A 6,968-nucleotide genomic window follows, 5' to 3' on the forward strand; every position below is an offset into this window, starting at 1 on the left:
TTTTCTCTGGATATAAAATTATTTGTTATCTAATTTCTTTTAGCACTTTTACAATGTTTCCTTTATTTTCTTCTGGCTTCTGTAAATTTTCCTAAGAAGTTCCATAATTTCTCATTTAATTGTTGACCTGAAATTTTTAATACTATTCTTTCATATTGGAGTTTCAATAGCTTTGTGACAAATTACATAATTGTGGTTTTCTTTATAGGTATTCTATTTTAGATTGCAGGATTTCTTGAATTAGTGCATTGATGTTTTCCTTCAGTTCTGGAACATTTCCAACTATTATCACTTTAAATATTTCCACTACCCCATTGTTCTCTCTTCTCCTTTGAGACTCAAAACCACAGATGCCATACATTTTGATCACTTCCATATGTATCTTACGCTTTTTTTCTTTATTTCCTTTTTCTTTTCTCTCTCTGTGCTTTGCTTTGAATATTTTGTATATGCTTTTTTAATATTTCACTAATCTTGTCTTCTGTGATATCCAACTTTCTCTTTATAGCTATGATGTGATGCTGTAGGATAAGCCCTGGACTACTAACAACAAGGTCAGCATTTCAAAGCCACCAGCCACTCCTAAGGAAACTCTGTAACAGATCACTATGAATCAGAATTGACTCAAATGCATTTAACAATAATTGAGTTATTAATTTCAGATATTGCATAATTTTAGTTCTAAAATATTCATTTGGTTCCTTTTTTTTAGATGCATATTCTCCGGTAAAATTTTCTCTTTTCCTATATTTTCCCCATCATTAAAACGTTTAAGCAAATTAATCACAGTTTCTATTAAAACTAATTGTTGCTAATTCCAACATATGGATTACCTGTAGTGCTCCCTTCTGCCTTTTTCCCATCTGCCCCCTTGGTTATTTATTTTCTGGTCTTAACTCATGCCTGATGAATACTCTTTGCTTGAGTGCTGGATATTAAGCATAATGATACAGAGAGGATGCAGGTGATGCTTTATTACATTACAAAGAATCCTTTACTCTGCTAAAATGGTATTATAGGAACTGACAACCAGTTAGGTACTGAACTAATTTGATGGTGGCTTGCTGTTTTATAAGAGTAGACCACCTTCTGGTTTTCACCAGTGCGTGCAGTCTAGGGCGTTCATGTGGGGATCTGCTGGGGCTCTATACGCTGAGCACAAAGGAACTGAGGGATTTAACTCTGTTTCTCAGAGGTTTTCACCTGAGACACTTCATCTTTATAAACTGCAACACTTTACCACTTTTTTTCCAGTCTGTAACTGTTGTGTGGCTATAGGGTGCCTCCCATCTATGAGTCTATGTTTTCACAGCACTGGTAGCATAGTGGTTACGAATCAGGCTGCTAACCTCAAGGTCAGCAGTTCGAAACCACCAGCTGTTCTGAGGAAGAAAGATGAGACATTCTGCTCCTGTAAAGATTTACAGCCTTGGAAACCCTGTACAGGGTTACTATGAGTCAGAACAAACTCTAAGGCACATAACCACCACCACTAGATAGTGGGAATGCAGTGGCGCCATAGGATGAGCATTAGACTGCTCACGACACAAGGTCGTCTATTTGAACCCACCACCAGCTACTCTGCCACCACAAAAATTTACGACCTTAGAAACGAAACAGGGTCGCTAGGAGTGGTAACAGACTTGAAGGCACTTAGCAACAAGCAACAACTAGATGGTAGGTAATTTAGTTCTGCTTTTCAAGGGTTTTGACTTAGTCCTAGTAGTCTTCTGTATACTACTACAGTCTCAGAATTTGGAAAACAAGTGTTTTGAGAGAAATCTGCAACATATTTGAAACTATTAAATCTCGAATTCTGTCACTTTTCTATACATAACTGCCAAAAGCTCTGTCTTTTGGTGGTAGTCCTCTGCTTGGACCAAACTCAAATTTGCAGCTTGTAGTGTGGCGGCGCTGTGGATTAATGCGCTGGACTGCAAGGTTGGTTTGAACCGCAAAGTCTGAGGTTCAAGCTCATCAGCTGTTACTTGGAAACCCTATACAGGGTCGTTGTGAATCAGAATAGACTTGACAGTACTTTACAGCAAACAGCAACAGCCCTCACCTAAAATTGACAAATGCTTTCGTATAAAGTTTACCTCTTCTCTCCAGAACTTAAACGCTCTCATTTTTCTTGCTTCTGCAGCTCTAAGAATATACATTTGTATTTAATCTTGATTTTCTAGTTCTCAATGAGATCTTTGTTATAAATGATTCCATCTTACTGAGTTTTGAACAGATTTCCTGTGTGCTCAGGTTGCTGAGGAAAAGGACTTGTTTTTCCTCCCTCAGCAATTTAAAATTTTGTTGTAGTTACAGGACACATGCACCAAAATAGATCTAATAAAACAGAATATTGTAAGATAACTTCCTAATAAGTTGTATAGAGAGTACATTTAAAAAGTCAAGATAAACCTCACTCGCTTCTAAGATAGTCGGGAAAGGCAAACCTTTAAAGTTAGCTTTAAAGAAAGGACAGACAGGTAAGGAAAATAATTTTATTTGGGAATACTGTATAATAAAATGTAGATGAAACAAGTTTATAGAAGATTGGAAAAAACCTAAATGTCCACCATCTGAGGGAATTGATTAATGAATTGTTTTAATTTTATATAATTTTGTTGTTGTTGTTAAGTGATGTTGAGTTGATTCCGACCCATAGAGATCCTGTATAGGGTTTTCAAGGAGCAGCTGGCAAGTTTGAACCACCGACCTTGCAGTTCAAATGACTTTGAAGTCTCATGCATTAGCCCACAGTGCCACACCAGGACTCCAATTTTATATAATAGAACACCATTTAATAGTTTAAAACATTGTGCTATTGTTTTTCATGTGATATATGAAAATATACATATATATATATATTCTTTTATGTAATTTTAATGTATATACATACATATATATTTAAAATGTGGTTAAGCAAAAGAAACCAGGTACTAAGAAGTGTGATTCCATTTAAGAGTATTTTAGGAATTGTTGTTATTATTTTTGCTAAGTACTGTTGAATCGGTTGTGAACCTGCATAGGGTTTCCGAGGAGCATCTGGTGAGCTTGAAGTGCCTACCATGCAGTTCAAATGACTTTTCAGTCTGGCACATTAACCCAGAGCACCACACGAAGACTCCATTTTAGGAGTTGTTGTTGTTGTTGTTGTTAAGTGCCATCGAGTCGGGTCCGACCCATAGCGACCCTGTACAGGGTTTCCGAGGGTGTAAATCTTTACGGGAGTAGAAAGCCTCATCTTTCTCCCGCGGAGCGGCTGGTAGTTTCGAACCGCTGACCTTAAGGTTCGCAGCCCGATTCGTAACCACTACGCTACCAGAGCTCCTTCCATTTTAGGAGTAGGTAATACTAATATAGATTAACAAAAGTCAAAACAGTAGTAGCTCTTGAGAGGTGGTGATGGATTCAAAGGGTGTAAGAGAACACTTTCTTGGGTGAAAGGAATGTGAAATATCAGTCGGTGTTGTAGTTCATGAGTATATACATACATCAAAACTTGTCAAATGGTACAATAATATTAGTTTGTGTAATTTTTTTTCAATAAGACTAATAGATGAAGCAATCAAAATTATGAATATAGAGGAAAATGAACAGATAATTAATGCATCTGAGAGAAAACTGTCTAAAAAGAGATGGTAGAAAATATATTGGGATGTTTAAGTGCTAGGCAATAGAAAGACACTCAAAATTTTTGCAAAAATAGGAAATCAGAATTATGCATTAGGAGTTTTAATCTCTAGGGTCTAGAAAAACCACTCAAGTGAAACAAATATCTATAACTAATAAATGTTGGTAAATGCTACACTAGAACTCCAAAGCTATTAACTAATAGTTGTGATATCTTCTAATGCTGTGTTATATGAAATTGGCCATCATACTTTGGTAAGATTGTAGAAAGTATTATTTTTATTGGATAACTTAACATACCTACTTGACAGCACTTAACAAAAGCTCTTAAGAATAATCATATATAATTTTTACTGATAAGAGTGAATCTCACTATTTCTCTCAGGAATGAAAATCAGTGTACTTTTGAAGTAAAACTAAATAACAAGTATACCAAAGCTCTACATAAAATGAGTGACTTGATTTTTAGTCTTTCAGATTAAGGCTTAATTTCTGTGAATTTTGAAAAAATGCAGCAGAATTATAAATAATTATATGAGGCAAGAAAAAGAGAGAAAATGATGGGGTGAGCTCACTAGTCTTTGTCTTGGAATGCTCTATAGTTCAATCCTGATTGGTTTTTAAGCAGATCTTATTCACTTCTTCAAAAAATATTAGAAAAATGTAATAGCATAATCCAAGATGCTTTCAAAATGCATAAAGGCTATAAGGAAATGAGAAGAAAATGGTAATGAGCAACAACAGCTGTTTCTTTCTTGGAAGAGTAATTAGAGATAGAAATAGCATCTTGCAAAAGATTTTATCTTCAACTCTTCAGGAATTCAGCAAGATATTTCACAAATATACATAACTTTAAAAATATTTTTAAAAATGAGAAAGACATTCAGATATGAATGTTCCATGAAGTTAAGTATTGATCTGAATTCTATGCATTGAAAGAACAGGCAAAAATCACATAGACTCTCCCTAGAAACATGTTTCTTTATGTGAAATTACTTCCTAACAGATTCATTTCTTTGGTTTGAAGCACGAATATTTGTATTTCACTGTATAATTGTATGGTCCTCTGGGAATGCAACATATATCTTTTTTTCAACTAGCTATTCTAAACTGATGTCTTAGAAAGAAAATGCAAAAGAACAGTTGGTTGACAAGGAATAGCATGTGGTTTAGAATATTTTTGCAATGAAGAGGTACTATGAGGCTTTGCATCAATCAGGAAGACAGGCAAACATCCCTTTGCCTTCCAAGATATCCAGAATTGCGTTCCCTTTTCAAGTAACATTGAAGCTTTTTATTGAAGCTATACAACAGATACTAGAAGCTTCAAAAAGATGCTACAAGACAGGAGAAGGAGTCTAAGAAAGATAGAGAAAACCAGCTTCTCTCGCTGTTTACTTTGATTTGCCTAGCCTTGCCATATGGAAAAGCAATTATTGACGCTGAGACCTAATTATTGGCAAAGAAGTAAACAGCAATATATATTCTTTTACTGCCTCCTCCATATCATCTAATTGCTCTTATTATTATTGCTTTGGAATTTGTCCACCTGCCTAACTCTTTTGTCAGTGTTTCTGTTGCATGCTCTGTTCTCTCTGAGCTTCTCTGGCAAAATCCCTCTATGAGGGTACTCAAGGATGTCCAGTATTGTTATGAACTTCAGGATATTTTACAATGTCAAGCTTTCAATTTCAAGATTTAATATTATTGGTCAATCATATTAACTCAACTACTTGAATCCTATAACTGTGGTTCATGTCAATCAATTTCCATGTTATTTGGGGAAATTACATTAAAATCTGTAGTATTTCCATATTTTTATTCATCAAAGGCAATCTGGTTAATCTGGTGGTATTTGAATTCCCACCATTACAAGTGATGGTTTTAATGTTGGTTTTTGCATGCAAATATATACGTGTTTGCATTTGAATTACAAGACTATACCATTTCTTCTTGTAGTTTTACTAAAGAGTTTTCCTTATGATCTGGATTTGTAGATATTTATTTGCTAACAGTCTTGATAGAACACTTCTGCAATTTTTATCAGAACCGATATATTATTAGAAACAGCGACTCCTTTAATGCTTTTCTAATTTAATCTCATAGCCAAGATTAACTCATACCTTGCATTTATACTTTACATATTTTATCATTTTTATTTCTTAACTATAAGTCATCCTTTTGTCAGTGGGGAAATCAAGTAGAGAAATACTCACACATTTTTATGATGACCGAACTAAGAGAAGTATTGTTGCTGTTGTTGTTGTTAAGTGCCATCAAGTTGGTTTTGACTCATAGTTACTTACCCTTTATAGGGTTTCTGAGGAGCTGTTGGTGGGTCTGAACTGCCGACTTCGCAGTTAGCAGTCCCGTACTTTCCTATAGCGCCACATCAGAACTCCAGAGAAGAAAATAGTTGTGTTGTACTAGATTGTATATTGGCTTTATTAGCTTTTCTTTTTAGCCTTTCACCTCTGCAACACTGTGGACTTACAAAAGCATAGCTGTTAATGTGTACACTTCGTAGACAATATTTTATGTTTATTTTTTTTAAGCTCTATGACCACAACATATTTTTCAAAGTAGTTAAATTACTTAAATCTTTTGGCATTTTATAATGAAGCTTGCAAATATTTTAAAATCTGACTTATGCTAATACCTATTATAACCTATTTGTAATATAGAGTTCAAATTGTAATGGACGACCTACAGTTGTAATTCTATTCTATGCATCGAGAGTGTGAAATAACTGTCAAAAGTTCTACTCCCATTTCTAGATTGTCTTCTAGAAAATGAGAAAGCATTTGAACAGACCATTTCACAGTTGTACAACCCCACTGTTTAGCACAGGTGTTTCTCTAATTGTGATCCACTGAGAAGGTCTAGGGCTTAATGGCCCAGAAACTTACATTTTACCTCTTTGACCTTGTGCACTCATGTGAGTAGTTTAATAAAATTAGTAAAAGATAGGGTAACTCCTGGGATTATAGAGAAATATTTTATCAACTTATATGGCAGGCTATTGCTTTTTGTTCCTTCTTGATACTTAATACATGTATTTAGGGAAGTTATATGTCTGAAACAAGTATATAATGAAATACTGTTCTTAAAAATTCACAGTGGGATAACAGCTTTCAGTTGGGAAATTATTCATTCTCTTCCCTTCAAGAAAATATAATGAATAGAAAGCATTAATTAAGACATGGTTCTCATCTCTTATACTGATTCCTCACAATTCATTTTCTGTCTTAGAGGAATGGAAAACAAAGTATACCATAAAACAGTAATCTAAGAAAATTATAAGTTTACTATTTTTTAAGTATTTAGTGATGTAATAT

This window comes from Chrysochloris asiatica, unplaced genomic scaffold (genome assembly GCF_000296735.1).
Source record: "Chrysochloris asiatica unplaced genomic scaffold, ChrAsi1.0 scaffold00059, whole genome shotgun sequence".
NCBI lineage: Eukaryota > Metazoa > Chordata > Mammalia > Afrosoricida > Chrysochloridae > Chrysochloris > Chrysochloris asiatica.